Below are 18,674 nucleotides of genomic sequence, written 5' to 3'. Positions count from 1 at the left end.
GAGACAGCCTTCAGGTTACAGTCTACCTTTCCTATCAGGGAGAGATAGAGCACAGGCATACAGAAAGGGATAAGGGAGTGCTAAGTGAAAGAGTAGCTCTAGCAAATATTTTAGTTGAGTCTAGAAGTGAAGCAGCTATCAAAGAAGGGATAAATACCAGGACATGCAGAATACTGCATGATAACTTAAGAATCAGTCACTCAGAGGCAGTTAGAAAAGATTGGGAGAAAGAGAACGGAAGGCAATTTAGAAAGGAACAATGGGAAGAAATCTATAAGGTGATACACATGCAACAAGTCCAGAAGGCTAGGATTTTTGAAAGGAAATGATTTCACAGGCATTTTTATACCCCAAGCAGACTCCACATGATTGTTTCTCTGGCAAATAAAGGCTGGAGAATGGAAGGCAGAGGGGTAATCTGGATCATGTTTTTGATAGAATTTAAAAGAAAATCCCTGCAGAGTACTCTGATTGATATGTTGGGGGGAACAAATGGTTGTAACTTAAGAAATCATTATTTTAAAAGATATGGAACTTGGATTGCCTAGACATAGTAAGACCTTGTTAAGTTTAATGTTACTGGCTGCCAAAAAAGCTTTTACTACAAAATGGAAATCAAAATCTATTCCCAATGTAAAGGAAACTCTGGATATTACAAAAGAGATAAAAGAACTGGAGATGAGATCATTACAAAAGAACGGAAGCAGCACAGATATAAATGGAATGTGTGGGAACAAAGCATGGGGAACAATGTTCAGGAGGAATGAAGATTAAGGGATGATAGGAACTGAGCAACTTATGTTATGATTAAAGTGAATGAAGAATTGTTAAAAATAAAGCATACATGTGCATAGCATGATAGTAACAATAAAATGCTATTACAGTTTGTTTACTACTAAATCTGCGTAAACTCATATGATGGTTTAAAATAAAATGCCTTGATAAAAGATGAAAAAATGTAGTTAGCTACTCTCCATTACCGAGTAGGAAGAATATATATCTATATCTCTCTCTGTCTATAGCTATATGTTTTTTTTTTAATTCTATTACCCCTTCTTACTATCAAGAATCTCTCCCATCCTTCCAATCTCACTCAGCTGGCCCATTCCTTCTCGCAGGGCAAGGGCACTGCTTCTCTGGTTTGACTTCTCTCACCCCTGTGGCAAGGATTAGGTTAACGGAAATGAGGGGAAGCAGGATTTTTCTTTCCCTAATATCCTCCCTTAATATGACGACGTTATCGGCACACCAGGATGGATGGGCAGAGAAGTGCCCTAAAGCACATGTACCGCCCCAAACCTATAGTATGGCCACATGTACTGAACACTCTGCCACCCACCTCAGCTCTGGTGTTCCTTCTGAGCTCTGACCGCTGACACAGAGCAACAAAAGACCACCCCTTACAACTAGCCATGGCCATCCTCCCTGCCTATGCTATCAAGCACCAGAGCTGATAATCAAACTCATTTGCTCACCATATTTTGGGATGGCAGCTTCAGGAGGAAAGTCAAGACTCCTTAGATAGATGGGTCTTAAGCAAATTTAGAACTTCATAAAGGGTTCTCATTAAATGGATTCAGAAGTGGTAACCACTCACACCTCCCAGGTTGACAGCCTGTGGCTTTAATGCCTGGGCCTTAATCTGATAGAGAGGTGTTGCAAGATGTCAGAAGACCAAAGCAACCTACTGACATGATACAGTACAGTGTTAAGTCAGACAGTTTGACAAAAAACCCATGAAGCCGCCATGTATGTAACCACCAATGCCCAACTGATGACTCTCAAAGATAATAATTTTTGGATAACAACCATCCTCTTACAAATGACATGTTTATTTGGTGAAATGCATGATACTAAAAAGATACTGATCTTCATAAAAACAGGTGCACTATCTTCCTATTTTATTGGGACTCTTAACGGTACTTGGGATACTAGTTGAAGAAATCTTAAAAAAGTTACCATGCACAGTTTTGGCAATCTTATCTATACATTTTGCTTAAATTTCTACCACTTTCACAATCACTGTAAGTGGTACTTTTCTTATGTTGCTGTCACAGTCACTAAATTATGAAGTTGCAAATGTAATCAGTTGTCTATAGTCTGACCCCGGTTTTACACATTTTGACATACAGTGCTATGTCTGGCTGTAATGCTGGCCTTAAATATTACAGGTCTAGAAAATGAAAATTCAACCTTAGCCATAGACTAAACGAAATATAAAGTTCATTAAATAACAAAAAAAGTGCAGTGTCACATACGCAAAGTAATATTAACACTGAAAATGCACAACAGAGTTACACATGTTCAATTTACTTTACAAATGTCAAAAGATTATCTTTCATAAACCTCTTCAGCAACTGTTAAGCTTATTTTTGACATACGCTACCGACTTGTGCGTTACATTATCACAGAGCACTGACTGTAACAGTGCAATTAAAGAGTATGAAGTTATGGCAAACCTTTAAGATATTAGCAGGATAGGGTGGTACAGTGTTGCAGTCTTTATCACTTCTGCCTCACAGTATCTGGTTCTCTAACTTGGCTGGCTGGAATATCTTCTGTGTGAAGTCTGCAAGTTCTCCCTGTTTCTGTGTGGATATTTGCTAAGTGCTTCCATTCCATTCCACGTTACAGAGACATGTCACAGATGAAATGGCAATACTCTAAACTGTTCATACGTGTCCCATATGTGACTAACTAGGCGTATGCATCCTGTAAACAGGCTATAGTCCCATTCACTATGCCCTGCACTCAATGAAAGTTGGAAAAGGTGTCAGCTCCCTGAACAGAATATCAAATACTCGAGACTGAAAAAAAAAGCAGTGGGTAAACAGAACATGGCACATTGGTCATTATCAAATCAGAAAACCTTATTGGCACAAAAAAGAAAAAAAGGAAATACTGAAGTTGTTAGACTGTGGTATGTCCCTTTGTGAGAAGGGTCAACATACTGTGGTACATAAGCTTGCTGTAACGTAAGAGCATTGTAGCTACAAGCCAGTCTGTGTGTACTACTCCTAAAAGTTTGCAGCATGAGCTAAAAGGATGGCTAGGAAGTCTGGCAGTGACAGGGTGATACTTAGACATGAAGTGCTCAGGGGGGCCCCCAACTTGACATTTGCTGGGGGCCCCCAAAATGCTAACACCGGCCCTAACTACATGTAAAGTTAGAAATCCGAACTAAAGTCTATAGTGGTACCAAAATTTCCAACACAGCATGCGGCGCTGAGATACCGTCTCCCACACAGCAATACCTAAAATTACAGTGGGTACCTGTGAAATCCATCTCCCTACTCTTCATACATAAAATACTTTGCTCAAGTTCACAGCACTGCTGATAAAACTATTCTTCTTTATACTCTAAACAGCACAGTGATTTTTTGTAAATTCTGGCAACATACTTACTAAACTTACACTACAAATTCCTTCCCAGAAAGCCACAACTACAGGTCTAGATCCTAAAGACTCAGACACCTCCTGCTTCACAAACATATTGTGGGTGGCAAATAAATCTCCAAATGTTTCCTAGTCACAAAAACAGGTACTGTCACACCATCCAGGCAAGTGGTACCCTTGATGGAAATATTCCCAGAGCAGCAGTTGGCATGCATTAAACTTCAGTTGAAATACTTCAGCACAAGAAGTGCAGAGATAATTTCTAGATGGACATTTTCTCCTGACACTGCAAGCAGCACAAAAGCACAATACTGTTTGCAGCCACAGTACTGCAAATGTACCCACATTGCTGGCAGTGCAAACCATTATCCAGAAGAACTCAACAGCAGAAAAGCAGCTCATATGTTTCAAGCAGGTACAACATTTAACATTATACGCCTGGGTGTGGGTAATGCTGGATTTACCTATGGTTGGCGTGGTTTGGTCCCGAGGGCGAAGCCCGAGGGACCAGACAAAGCCAACCGTGGGTAAATACAGCATTACCCACACCCAGAACTGGGTTATTGCTATTATACCATGACATTATTTAAGAAAAGAAACTATTACTTTTCTTAAATAATGGCATAGTATAATGCCTGTTTACTGCCCTTCCGCATATGTCTGGCATCCGCGGCAGTTCTGATGTACTGCGCAGTACATCAGAGCTGTGGGCAAAAGCAACGGAGAAAGCAAGATCTCTGTTGCTTTTTTTTACTGTTTCGCTATGTTAAATGGGTTTAACATAGCGAGACAGCTTTAAAATAAGCAACGGAGATGTTCGTTGCTTATTTTAAAACTGTCTTGCTGTGTTAAACCCATTTAACATAGCGAAACAGTAAAAAAAAGCAACGGAGGTCTTGCTTTCTCCGTTGCTTTTTTTTAAAAACCTGTCTCGCTATGTTAAATGGGTTTAGCATAGCGAGACAGCTTTAAAATAAGCAACGGAGATCTCCGTTGCTTATTTTAAAGCTGTCTCGCTATGTTAAACCCATTTAACATAGCGAGACAGTGTTTTAAAAGTAGAGTTATACTAATGGAAAAAGTCCGGCGACGGACCTTTTTCCATTAGTATAACTCGATTTACAATGTGCATGCTGGCCAATCAGCGTGCACGTTTTGGGGGGGGGGTCATGGTATAATATGCAATATGCTTGGTGGCTGAATCTCCTTTCAATAGATCATAAACAATTTTCAAAACAAACATCTAGTAATACATCTGTAACTTTCTAAGGTACTCCTAAACAGATCTAGGAGGTAGTCACCTGACATCCAGTCGCTCTAGTAGTCCCCCAGTGTCATTATAAAATGTAGTTCTAGTACTTCAATAATGTTATTAAAAATGCATGTTTGCTGTGTGCATATACAATATATTGTGCTGTCTTTTTTTTTTTTTAATATGATCAACAGAAATCAAGAAGCTTCTGTGGCCATTACTGGTGATTCACAGCACACAAAGTACCCTAATAGTTTTCATGTTTTAGGTATCTGTTTCCATGGGACAAGGGGAAGGAGCCCTGACTGTGACCCAGGCAACCAGGGTTCAAATTAACAGCCCTGGCACTGAAAGACCAGACAGGGAGAGACTGGAGTGAAGGGGCAATATTGCTCACTCACCTTTCCTGGAAGGAATGGGTTGTTGGCATGGAATGAGCACATAGGCTGGTGTGATTTCCACAACAGAGACCATGAAAATCACAACCTAACCCATGCTTAAGGTTGGAAAGGTAGGACTTGTTGCTGGCAATGCCCCTTACAGATATGAGGGAGAATCAGCACAGTCATCCCACTGCATGCCTCTTCCCTCAAAGAAACAGAGTATGTACTAGGGACACTGGACCTAAGAAAATCCCAAAACACTCATGATGACTGACAAAATGATAGTCCTTCCTTGTCAATCCACAATCTACTTGTTTGTGTCTTTCGGCTTTTCCCGGTTAGGGGTCGCAACAGCGGAACTCCGGTCTGCTAATGATTGGCAGTTGATTTTTACGTACTGGCTTGCCAGGCCTGACGCACAACCTTCAACGAAGGCACGCCCATTCACGCATGCCTCCACACAGAAGACGGCCTAGCTGAGAATCGAACCGGACAGCGTCTTACTGTGAGGCGACAATGCTACCGCAGCACCACCACCGCGGATCTATTCAATCCACAATCTACTTATGGGGAATAAATGGGCTGGTTGGCTAGCACGGGGATGATTACCAGCAAACAGTGGGAACAAAAAGCTGAACAAATTTTTTTATTTTTTTATTTTACCATTCATGCCTAATGACTGTATATATTGTGCCTCTGACTGCCTGTGCTCTCTGTGAACTTTAAGACCCAAGAAGACCACTAGACTTCCTGATGTGTAGTACAACTCAGAATGTCAGGAAAAAAAAAAGAGCACTACATCATACCAGCTGGATGCAACAATAAAACCCCTAGTTCACTGAAAGCCTAGGACTCCTCTGTGATACAGAACACTGAGCCCTGTGCCTCATCTCATCACAGCCATTCTGGGATACCATAAATGCTCACTGGACATTTTAACCACAGATACCCCACCTGCTCTAACCACCTCGCACCCCAGCATAGGTGTCTTATATATCTCGATTTGTCACTCCTATATCTTTCTTAATCAAATGTAACATTGATAATGAATCGAGAACCATCGGATGTGCTAATCTCGATCTAGTTCTTCTAGTCCTATGGTGAATATGATTTGCAGCTTACCTCTTTAATATTCAACATAACGCCCACAGAACTCTTAACCAAATGCTGCTGCTAAATAATTGTTCTGACAGCGACAATACTCCCTCTCAAGAGTATGCAGTTTCTTCACTACATCCTATTGTGCCATAAACAGTATGCCTCCATCAATCTACTCTTTCAGCATATATCACACACTTTATCGAAGCTCAGATACAAAATGTATTGTAGAAATAATCTAGTGCTCCATCTTTGACTACTTGTCTAACAGTCATATTCCTCTTTTAGTTTCTTGAGATATCCTTTCCAGTCACTTACCTGTGCCCCATATTAAAGTTAATGATCCCACACATAACCATTAGAAAAACCCTAAAATGCTAAAAATAATACGCATCAGTGCAAGGAGTATTTGGAATAAATTTCACATCATGCATAGCTGGCACTAAACTTGATAAATTTTGTGGGGCATGCAGTAGTGTTCAAAAAACATTTTTTACCAGTAAACTACCTTGAACATCAAACACAACAAACAGAAACCTAAACAATTTCTGGCAATCTGTCAATCAACTACTTTGCTCAAATCATAGTCATACCCCTGACAATTAGACAACACTTTCAATTGTTGGAAAAAATGTTAATTACTTTCATGATTTGTACAAAAAATATATTTAAACACTCTACCCCCACAACATCAAACTCTCCCTACCTAATAAAGTCAGCTTTATAAGTCAAGAACTGTACACCAGTGCAGTTTTCAAGCTTATCAAAGAACTAGAACCAGGCTTACTTTAACAAACTTCCACACACATTCTCACAGATCAAAGCTCATTTCACAGTAAACTCTTGTCACAATCCTGCCAGTGTGGATTATCAGTTTCACAAAATAACTATCAATCCATAGCCTTGTTACTTCCCCTTTCAAAAATCTCAGAAAACCTGCAAACATAAACAATTATTTAATTACAGCTTAATTTTTAATATGCAATACACTTTCAGGCCCAATCACAACAAAAATATGCCTTAGTGGATCTGTTATTGAATTCATCCATGAGGAATTTGGCAGAATAATCTTCCTCAACCTTTGCAAAGCTTCTGCTACAGCATCTAACTCTGTTACTAGAAATCCTGAAAATGCTGTCAACAAACCAAAGTGTTTTTCAAAATGTAGGAATACGATTTCATGTCACCTCCTCCTCAGCAATGGAGTACATCAAAGCTCTGTACTTGGCCAACTCTTTTTCACTTTCTCTGTGAATGATATAGCCAGCTATACCACAAAAGCCAAACTTACTCACCATGCAGATAATGCAACCATCACTTTTTTTTTTTTTTAAATTCTGCTGAAAACTGTGGGTACAATTCCACTCCCTTCAAACCTGGTCAAACAACACAGCTCTGCATCTTGTTGTGTCTTTTGGCTTTTCCCGGTTAGGGGTCGCCACAGCGGAACTCCGGTCCGCTAATGATTGGCAGTAGATTTTTACGTGCCGACTTGCCGGGCCTGACGCACAACCTTCAACGAAGGAATGCCCATTCACGCATGTCACCACACAGAAGACGCTCTAACTGAGAATCGAACGGGGCAACGTCTTACTGTGAGGCGACAACGCTACCGCAGCACCACCACCGCACAGCTCTGCATCTAAATGCAAAAAAAAAGGAAACTTGATCTGTGTTCTTCCCTCACAATCCTTTGCTCTCTTTAATAACAACCTTATATTAGCGCCCACAGTAAGACCAGTGCAACAAATACTGTACATCCATCCTTCCACAACTCCTTTTTCCCATTTTTGTACAAGGGGTCAGGGTGCTACTTCAACAGTGACAACCATTGCGCCGAGGTTGACATTACTGGGTGGCTAACAAATGCTTATTATTAATCACAGGGCTTGGTCTAACTAAAAAAGAAGTAGCGTCTTGAAAATTCTTGGTGTCACTCTCAACAGAGTGTCTTATTTATCTTTGTTTATCTCGAATGTCCAACTGGGATAAAACCCTTTTCCAATGGAGACCTGAGTAGAAAAGTTCCACATTTAACAATAGTTTTGCCATATACATAAAACAGTTACATGATATCAGAAGGAATGCAAAATATAGCTAAGTGTACATACATGAGAAAAAAATGCTAAAGCTTACAGAAACATCATTTAAGAACAGAACATGAACGTAACATGCACAGGTACATATACAGTGTTGAACATTCACTTGAAATGGGCACAGGCTTGTATACAGCACAGAGAGATACAACACTGAAAAAGATACTGTAATATTACCTGCAATTTCTCACAATTAAAATAATGAATAGAAAAGGCAGCTTAAATATGGAAATATTAGAAAGGGGGTTAGGTGGCTGATAATAAAATATAGTGTAATATCTTAGTAATAGAGCAAAAAGGAAAATTTGTTACATATAAGATTGAAAAATTAAGTAATTAGGAAAGTGAAAATGGTTGGGGCGACCTAGACTGCAGACCTCTCAACTGCCCAGATTTTCACAGAATGTCCAGATTTTTGCTTCATATTTTTGGTCTGCTCCTCATAAAATTTGTGGTTTTCTAGCAGATCACTGGGATGATCTGAGGACTGAAGTCACCAAATAATGACATACATTTGACTTGCAGACATCAAATCTTTCAGAACAAATGTATGTTAAGACAAATCCTGTTACTTTAGCGACGTTCTAAGTTAAAAAGAGCAAAATTTAAAATTTGTCCCAATTTTTGGGCCTTTGTCACCTCTTTTTGCCAGGCTTTGTCCAGATATCTGGCACTAAGAGGTTGAGAGGTATGCTAGACTGTATTAGTTCGGACAGATGTGGAGAGACAATAATGAAACTGTGAGAGGATATTGAAATAGTGGTTAATCTAATTAGATACAAGAAGAGAATGAGTCTTGTCAGGTTAGAGCCTGTGATTGATATCATTTATGTAAACAAAGTTACTCTGTGTGGTTAAGTGAGTATTTTTCTGGCCCAACTGAATAAAAAGGGGGAATAAGTACTTGGAGAAAAGGTAGCAGGTGTGGTCAAACATTTTATTCTAGCCAGGAACTGAGAAGTAGCTGAGCCAATTAGTAACTACGTGTCTTGCTCGTCTGTTTTATTTGCAGCGGGGTAGCGTTCCAAATTTTAAACACTTGATGGGAGAATAAACTCCAGCTGATATGCTTGTTTTAAACAAGGAGAGGAATGATTTGTTACTTGACCATAATCTTTGGACCAGTCCTCCCAGAGTCAGCAAATAATAAATAAACAAGCAACTGGAACTTGATCTCCGTATCATATAAGCAAAAGTATTCCTATCAGTACGGCTAAAGTAACTACAGCCAGATTGTATATGATTTTCTCACTAACGTACTGCTCCCATCAGCCAACTAATCTAACTCCCGTAATGTAGCAAAAAGTACAGCACACAAAAGAATCACCAGATTTGCCACAGGACACAAAAGTAAACATATAATTGCCACTGCTTAACCAATCTTAGCAAGCTCAATTTTAAGCATCAACTCAATACTAATCAGCTTTGCTTACGTGAAAAACTTCTCTTCGGGTCCAACTTCTCCTTATTATTATTTACTAACCATGTGGGTGGTCTGGTTCTAGACCCTTTTCCATTACTACCCAGGCCATGAGGTGGTCACAAAAAAAGCAGACATAGCAATATTTATTTTATTTCCATTTCTTAACTGGGATAGTCAACTGAGCCAATGCCCATTCTCAGAGGAGGCCTGGGGATAAAAGCTCCACAGACTTATAAAGAAGTAGAATAACTATATAATAGCAACAATTTTATACATTCAGTGAATAATATGTCCCTGATACAGCACTTCTCACTGTTACAAAGCCACAGAGTTATAGTATTCAGGAAGTGTTCCTTGGGAGCGAGGAAAGGAGAAAGGAAGTAGAAGGGTAAATAGTATGAAAAGAAAAGGAAATAGGATTAAGTTGGAAAAGAAAAAAATATGGTAGCTAGAGTAAAGGAAATATGATTTTGAGAAATACAGCGAGTAAAGTAATGGAAACAGGATTTACCTACAAAAAATGTGGTTAAAGGAAATTATAGACGACAGCAGTGGATATTAATAGATTGGCAATGGCGGAGTGTTACATGCAAATTAGAAGCTGTAAACATGACAAATGTGTTTTAGCAAAAGCAGTAGAGAAAGCACAAATAAGATGAATATTCAGAATGTACATCACACACAAAATACAAACATTTAATTTACAAGCCTGTATCAGTCAAATACAATTATGACACTCACTTAAGTTAAACACAGATCTGTAGTTTTGTTTCTTTAGCTTTTTTTGTCTCTGAAGCAGGTACATTTTTATTATTGTGTTAGATGTGACTAACTTATTTTTAAGGAGTGAAAGATTGTCTATATCAGTGATTTCATGGGGTAGACTGTTCCATGATGCAGGGGCAAGCTTAAGAAAAGATTTTCACTTACTGCTAGTGAAAACTAAAGTCTCTTTAATTTTAAGGCGGCATAGGAGGAATCATGAACTGGGTGACCACGGTGGTGCAGCGGTTAGCATTGTCACCTCACAGCAAGAGGTTCTCTGGTTTGATCCTCGGCTGAGGTGCCTTCTGCGCGGAGTCTGCATGTCCTCCCTGTGGTCCCGTGTTTCCTTCGGGTGCTCCGGTTTCCTCCCACATCCCAAATACATGCTGTAGGTGGATTGGACACTCTAAATTGGCCCTAGGCGTGAGTGCGTGCATATGTGTGCCTTCCGTGGAAGGTTGGGCGCCAGGCTGGCAACTCGACACCGTACAACTCTACTGCCAATCATGAGCGGGAACTGTGAACTTGTTAAGTAGGGGTTGTCAGAAGCTATCTTTAAGTAATTTAAAAGGTAAAAGTATTAAATAGATAGGGGGGCCTAGCTGTGACCTGAAGCCAATTAGATTTCTGAACAAGTTCTCAATGATGCTCATTATAATGAGTAGCATGAGTAAGCAAAGAATTTCATTGTATGCAGTTTGCAGTATCATAGTATTATGACCTGACAGAGGGGCAGTGATAAGTAAGGCATATTCCAGTGTGGGGAACAATACACTGTTAGTAACAGTATGACACACTTTCGAAGTAAGCAGATGGGATATATTGTAGGTCACCCTGAACTGCTGAGTCACTTTAGTTATAGTGTTGTCTACGTGATTGTGAAAGACGGTGCGATCTAGTAATATCCCCAAGTACTTTTGATCTTTGTTAATTGGGAGTTGAGACCCAAAATGGTCAGCAGTTCAACTGGTCTTTTGGCAGTAATTAAGACTATTAACAGCAGATTTAGAGATGCCAATAGCTAATTTACATTTGATAAGACAATTTCAAACAGAGAAAAATATTATTCTGTAGCCTAGTAACTAACTGATAAAATATATGTTTAACAATCAACATTATGCCATCTGCACACATGGTAATATTTGGGTGAAGCAAATACCAAGGAAGGTTATTTAAGTAACATGAGAAGTGTAGCGGTTCAAAGACAGAGCCTTGAGGAATGCCTTTAGAAAGTGATTCTGTAATAAAGTACCAGTTTTGAGATAACAGAGTAGGACCTATTACATACGTAGTTCCTAAACTATGTGATTACTTCAAAAAGCCACAGTCAGTAAGAATGGTATAGTAAAAGGTTATAACTTACTATATGAAGGCTGTTTTTTTATTCTAGAAATATGGCACCAGTCAAACATACATTCTCCATGTTAGCATAAGTTTGTGAGGTCAGAGAGGATTGCTGTGAAAGAATTACTGTCTATATATTGTACTTAGGGAATTTAAAGCAGAAACTGTGTTTCTTGTCAGTAAAGAGGTCATATTATTGGATGCATTCAAGCAATTGTTCTTACAAGAGTTTGCCCAGTATTTGGTCATATTGCTGGATATATTCAAGCAATTGTTTTTATAAGAGTTTGCCAAGTATTTTAATTAATGAGTATATACTGGCAGTTGATTGGGTGATTGATAAACAGATACAGAGAGTAGTACAATGTAAGACAGGAGATGAGCAGTTTGGATTTAGATCAGGATGCAGCACAACTGACCTGATGTTTGCAGTGAGACAGATACTTAAGAAAAAGATAGAGATGAGGAGAGAGTCCAACTGGGCATTCCTAGACTTGGAGAAAGCATATGACAAGGCCCCAAAGAAAGCTGATCTGGGCAGTACTGCGGTGGTTGAAGTCCCAGAAACACTGGCAGAATTAGTGCAGGCTACATAAAAGGACCCAATGGCTCAAGTACAAACAGTGTTCGGCCTCACAGAGGGGTTCCCAGTGGGAGTGGGTGTACACCAAGGTTCAGCTCTGAGCCCACTGCTGTTCATACTGGTGATGGACTACATTAGCAAACAGGTTGGAGTGGGCAGATCAACAAAGTTGCTGCATGCAGACAATGTGGCATTACAGGCAGACCCAGAACTAGAACTTCAGCAAAAGACAAGACAATGGAATGCAAAACTGAATGCACATGGGATGAAACTAAGCAAAGATAAGATGATGGTAATGGCAGCAAATTGGGGAAATCAGAAGAAGCTGAGAATAGAGACAGAAGGAAGACAGTGGCACAGGTAAACAACTTCATGTATCTGGGAGGGGTGGTTGAGAAGGGCAGTCTGAATGAAGAGTTCAAAGCTACAATCAGATGGGCTGTAGCTAACTAGCATAGAGTGTCAAGTGTAATCTATGACAGCAGAATGCCAAAGAAGCTGAAAAGTAAGGTGTACAAGACAGTGGTGTGACCAGTACTACTGTATGGTACAGAAACCTGGGCAGTAAAGGCAGAACAGTTGAAGAAGCTAGAAGTGACGGAAATGAAGGGCCTGAGAAGGGTGGTAGGATGCACACTGTGGGACAGGCAAAGAAATAAGGACATAAGAGAAGAAGCCAAAGTAGCTCCAGTTCCAGAAAAGATCAAAGAGAAATGATTATGGTGGTTTGGACACGTGTAGAAAAGCAGAAAATCTAGTGAGGAATATTTGGGACATACAGGAAGAAAGTAAGAGGAAGCGAGGACGTCCAGAAAAAAGGGGATGGAGTGCGAAAGAAGATCTGCGACAGTCAGGCATGAGTGCTAAAAAAGACAGGAGTATGGCACCACATCCAGAGAGCTGGCAACACTTAATGCGATACCCCAACCCCATGTAGAAAAGATTGGGGAAAAAGGGGGGCTGATGATGATGGCAATGACAATGACTGGCAGTTGATCTATAGTCTGATGATGACTTTGGTGAGGTGTTATAGGGATAGTAATAATGACCACATGCTTAAAACTTAGTGTTATAATCTCAGTAGTAAGTGATACGCAGAAATTATGCACTAAGGGTCTGGCAAGGTGGGCAGCATAATTACTGAGATTTTAGGAGTGCAAGTAGTGAAATAGGGGTTATATTTATAAAGTGATACCTTGAGTCTTTTGCAAGATATATTTTTAAAACTGAAGGAAGGGTAATTCAGTACTCCATAAGGAAGCTCTGAAAGGCTATCTGCAAAGTGATTAGTAAAATAAGAACCTGATGTAGTGGGGGTTTGATATGTTGAGATGCATGACTCCTACAAACGTCAGGAATTAAAATGTAAGAATTTTAGGATTTAGGAAATATTTTGTCACAATGGAGATATTTCATGGCTTTCCAAATTGTTTGTTTGTTAATTGCTATCTAACACCATCACATGTAGAGATGTTTCAGAACCTTAGAGATTCAATACAACATCTGATCATTACTTACAAATAAACTAACAAACAGAGGAACTCAGCATTTCCAGTTTTACTGACAAGCTCCTTCCCAAATATAAAAAAGTAACCACAACATTTAAGATCTCATTTAACTTCTATACTCTGGCATACACGGATATGAAACAGCAGCATCACATAAACAACTCCTCAGCCTTACATACCTTCATCCATCTGATCTACAACTTCATCCTAATATCTGAAATCATTACATTCCACTACAAAAACTTAATACATTTGTTTTTTCTTAGTGTCATGGATACGTATAATCTTGCCTTATCTCCACTGTACATGCTAAACGTAATTGTAGTGCTTTAGATTGTATACTGTCTGCACCCTGGTCTTGAACATGTCCAGTTTATGTCACAGTTTCAGATTTATTAGAATTTACTGGGAACTGTTTGCTTGCATTCATTATCTTGTGGACCAAAATCCCACAGTCCAGTTTACTGTCACTGGATACCGAAAGACTATGTACAATGTTTTTGCAGGGGTACTATGTCCCACTGCACTCTCCCAGCTTAAAGATCTGTCCCTTCAGCCCCAGTCTCTAAATATACTATTGCCAAGGTTACACTACCTGTGAAAAAGTCACCCTCTTCTCCAAAGTGATGCAATTATTGAATAAGCATATTTCAAGACTGCTGGTGTGAGGGCAAAGTTCCCATGTTAGGAGATGGAGTGGTATAGTCCATCTGCAAAAACACTGATTAACTGTTTACAACCTTTCAGTATCCTGCAATGGTTAAATGGCCCACAGAATTTTGGTGTGCAGGATGCTGCATGTAGCTTGTCTGCAATAACTTCTAACTATGCTTTCTATGCCTCTATGCTTTCTTGGATGTGCACTGCTTCCTGTTAATTCTTTAATGTACTGCTGTTATTATTTACACTACACACAACTGTATTATTGCAGAGATGCCTCCCTGTGATGCCACTGAAAATGGGATTGCCCCAGTGAGCACCTCTGATTAACACATGTAAATAAAATAAAATACATGAAATAAATAGTTCTAATCTTTGTCCATTTCCCCTATAAAGCGCTATATTTTCTTAACTCAGTATGGCTGTGAGATTCCTGCCTCAGTTTCTGAACCCTCTGCTTTATAAATTCTTATATTTATGGCCAAGACAGTATTTCTCCCTTCCCACAAAATGGCAGTTTTGCTCTTAATTCCTCAGCCCCTAACCTATGATCAATACATTTCCTTGCTTACTGTATCCACGTCTAAGATTCGTACACTAACTTCCTACCTCTCAACCAAACTTATTAAGGTCTCTAAATCCATCTCCTGGCACTCCTAGTTTAAGATAAATTCAGTGGTCACTCTCTCGACTACCCTTCCCAACTCCTGACATCATTTTAAATCCATCAGTACACTTTAGACTCCGGGTAACTTGCCAATGGTCCAGTACGTATCACAGTTCATATTTCCCACTCCCACTACCCTTTTCTCCAGCCCCGATCTGTTTAAAGTGGCCTTCAGCACAGCCTGTGTCTCTTGTATCATTTTGCCTACCTGGCACAATAAAAACAGGCGCATCAACTTCCACCAGATTCCGCCTGCATTCGGTAGTTCCTCGCTGCCACTATTGTGCAGTGCTCATCGGAGCCACTCAGTTCTCCGTGTTCCCGACTATAACTGAATGATCACTTCGATCATTCAACGATACCCCCTACCATCCCAACAGCATCACAGCCTGCAGCTGCTTCCATGGACGCTTCATCGTTGCCCGGGACCTGTAAAAGCTACTTCCGGAGTAAAGGAAACACCGCCGTTCCCCACACTGTTTGTCAACAGTGAATGGCAAAATACATCCCGATTGGTCTTCTGGGAATTGTCGTTTTTTTCATATAAGAGTTTGTCAGCTGTGTGTTGTTAAGACTTTCAGTTTTATTCTGCTATTCCATTCATACCTCTTAAGTGTACCTCATTACGAGGAACGTACCTCATTTGGGGTCTTAAAAAGTTCAGGTTCCTCGAAGTTCCTCAAAGTTCCACATTGAAAGAGTCTGCCACACATTCAGTGTTAGGAATTTTTTTAAGTGAAATCCATAGTAAATAGAAATTAATCATATTAATTCATTAAAAGATCTTCTTTATAAGTAAAACCAGCATATTTTAACCATCCTATGACCTTCCTAGTTAAAGTTGTTAGTAAGCCATTAAAAATAAAATCAAATAAAAAAAATCAAATAAAACAGCTATACAATCTCAGCCTCACTACAGGATATGTGCCCACAGAATGGCGTACAGCAACAGTGGTCCCACTCCAGAAAGGTAGAGCCTCTACGGACCCTGGAAACTATCGCCCCATAAGCCTGACTAGCTTAGTCTGCAAGGCTATGGAGAGGATCATCATGGAGCTCATAAACAAAGACATTGGGGACCTACAGACACTAGATCCTACCCAGTTCGGCTTTGTCAAGGGCAGATCCTGCCTTTTGAATCTGGTTGACTTCTTCGAAACAGTCACCAAAGCCATAGATGAAGGGAAGGTAGTCCACACAGCCTATCTGGACCTTGCAAAGGCATTTGACACAATACCCCACTCGGGCATCATAGATAAGCTATCCAGCTTAAATATAAACCCCTATGTCACAAGATGGGTCGCAAACTGGCTCAAAGACAGAACCCACAGAGTGAGAGTTGCTGGAGCCATGTCAGACTCGAAACTGGTCACAAGTGGCATCCCACAGGGTTTTGTCCTGGGACCACTCTTGTTCGGTATATACTTTTCCGAGGTACAGGCAAACGTGGAAGGACTATGGCTCACCAAGTTTACAGACGACTGCAAACTGGGCACCATAATCAACTCTCCAGATGACAAAAACATCCTTCAAAAAGGTCTCACAGAGACAGATAACTGGTGCCAGCGCCATGGTTTAAAGCTAAATGCCAAAAAATGTATAGTCATACCCTTTGGCAAAAACAATGTGCCCACAAATTACCACATAGGCGGAAACCCATTAAGTACAGAGAAAGTTATTAGGGACCTGGGGACCCAAGTTGATAACAATCTCTCCTTTGAAAACCACATTGCCAAAGTGGTTAGAAAGACCTTCTACATAGCCCACCTCATCACGAAGGGTTTCACATCTAGATCAAGAGAGGTAATCGTGCCCCTTTATTCATCTCTCATCAGGCCCATCATAGAATACAATGCCCCTTTTGGGATGTACCTTACCCGACACCTGCAGCAATTAGAGAGACCCCAAAAGTATCTCACCAAGAGGATCAAGGGTCTCAAACAGATGCCATATGCTGTTCGGTTAAAAAAACTCCAGCTCTACTCAGTTGCATACAGCCTACTTCAAGGCGATCTATGCCTGACATACAAAGCTATGTCAAATCCAGAATTAATGGACATGCTCCACCTCAGTAAATCTAAATCCCTTAGAGCCACACGCTCGAGGGACTTGAACCTCAGCACAGAAATAAATAGAACTTGCTGGAGGGACAGGTTCATAACCCAGAGGCTCCCTTCGCTCTGGAATAGAATTCCAGTTCATGTGAGGCAGAGAACCTCACTGAATCTCTTCAAGAAGAATCTCGATAGGTGGATGGGGGATCGTAGGTTTGTCCCAGGGATTACTCCCGTGTCACTATTAGACAGAGGCACAGTAAACTAAAACCTTAAAAAGGGCACAGTATACTCAAATCAAGGGGTGGCATAAGCCATACAGAATCGGGCTAGGCTTATAATTGCCACAGGGCAGATAGCCTAGTATGAACCTATGAACCTATGAACCTATTAGTATGTGTTCCACATTTTGCCCATTTGTTCCACATTATGAGGGCTAGTGTTCCTCATTTTGGAGATGGAAGGTTGAGAGCTATGATTCCATTAACTCAGATTCTCCTGCACTTAATTTTCCTGCTGTACATATTTTTCTATGGACGAGTCTTTCCATGAATTGCTTCATATTTGTAATCATTACATATTTTCACCAGTCGAGATATAATATGTCTTTTGAAAAGTGTTTCTTTGTGCCTCTAGTTTTAAGTGGGTCACCAAAAAAGTAAATAGTTACAACTTCTCAAAACTATGTAGTTGTTTTTGGGCACGTGGATCAAGAACCCTCCATAATGCAGGCTGATGACTTGGCAACATTTGCTTAACAAATTAGTTTATAGAAACTATTGAACCTACACTGTGGATTAACCTTAGTTGTACTGGAAGAGTGAGCATACCCATACCTCTCAACTATCCAGATCTTTGCCTCATATGTTTGGTCAGTTTCTCATGAAATTTGTGGTTTTACAGCAAATCACTGATTAATGAAGTCATTAAACAATGACATACATTTGAGTTTCAGACTTCCTATCTGTCAGAAAAACACATGCTAACCCAAATCCTGTTATTCTAGTAACTTTCTAAGTTTATAAAAGCAATATTTAAAATCTGTCCCTATTTTCAGGTCTTTGCCCCCATCTCATTATTTTAGCCTTTGTCCGGAGTTCTTATGCTAAGACGTTGAGAGGTATGAGTACAACTGAACATTCTATTATAAGTTGGTAGGCATTCTACTACTCACATTTAAACATATACTCTGTTAACTAAACATATATTAATCTGTACCTGTTCTATTTTCTCATTGTAATACCCTTACTTTAGGGTCCTGCCTATGAAAAACTGGTCCACAAGGAATCAATTCATCTACCAAGTCAAACAAGGTAGAACTATTACATGGATACAATTTTATAACTCACATATCAAAGTCACGATTTTAAAATAAGCAGGAAAAACATTGTGCAACAGACTGCAAGGTTTATATATATCTAAGTCAGGAGTTACTTTAACACAAA

General features: G+C 39.9%; 1 protein-coding gene across 6 annotated transcripts in view; it reads right to left on the bottom strand.

Moving 5' to 3' along the window:
* The window catches only part of CEP164 (centrosomal protein 164), a 1,424,585-nt gene extending 1,408,955 nt beyond the window's left edge, over positions 1-15,630 (bottom strand). For 5 of the 6 annotated variants that reach the window (XM_044080950.1, XM_044080952.1, XM_044080951.1 and 2 more), the window contains exon 1: positions 15,384-15,630. The gene's annotated coding sequence lies outside the window, so the exon portion shown is untranslated. The remainder of the gene's footprint in view (positions 1-15,383) is intronic. The other variant, XM_044080955.1, reaches the window with a different exon arrangement.
* Between the last annotated feature and the right edge of the window lie 3,044 nt (positions 15,631-18,674).

Source organism: Protopterus annectens, chromosome 8.part0 (assembly GCF_019279795.1).
Source record: "Protopterus annectens isolate FY-2018-M chromosome 8.part0, PAN1.0, whole genome shotgun sequence".
In the NCBI taxonomy this organism is placed as follows: domain Eukaryota; kingdom Metazoa; phylum Chordata; order Ceratodontiformes; family Protopteridae; genus Protopterus; species Protopterus annectens.
Note: the sequence above shows the minus strand (reverse complement) of the source record. Positions and strands in the feature narration are given on the sequence as shown.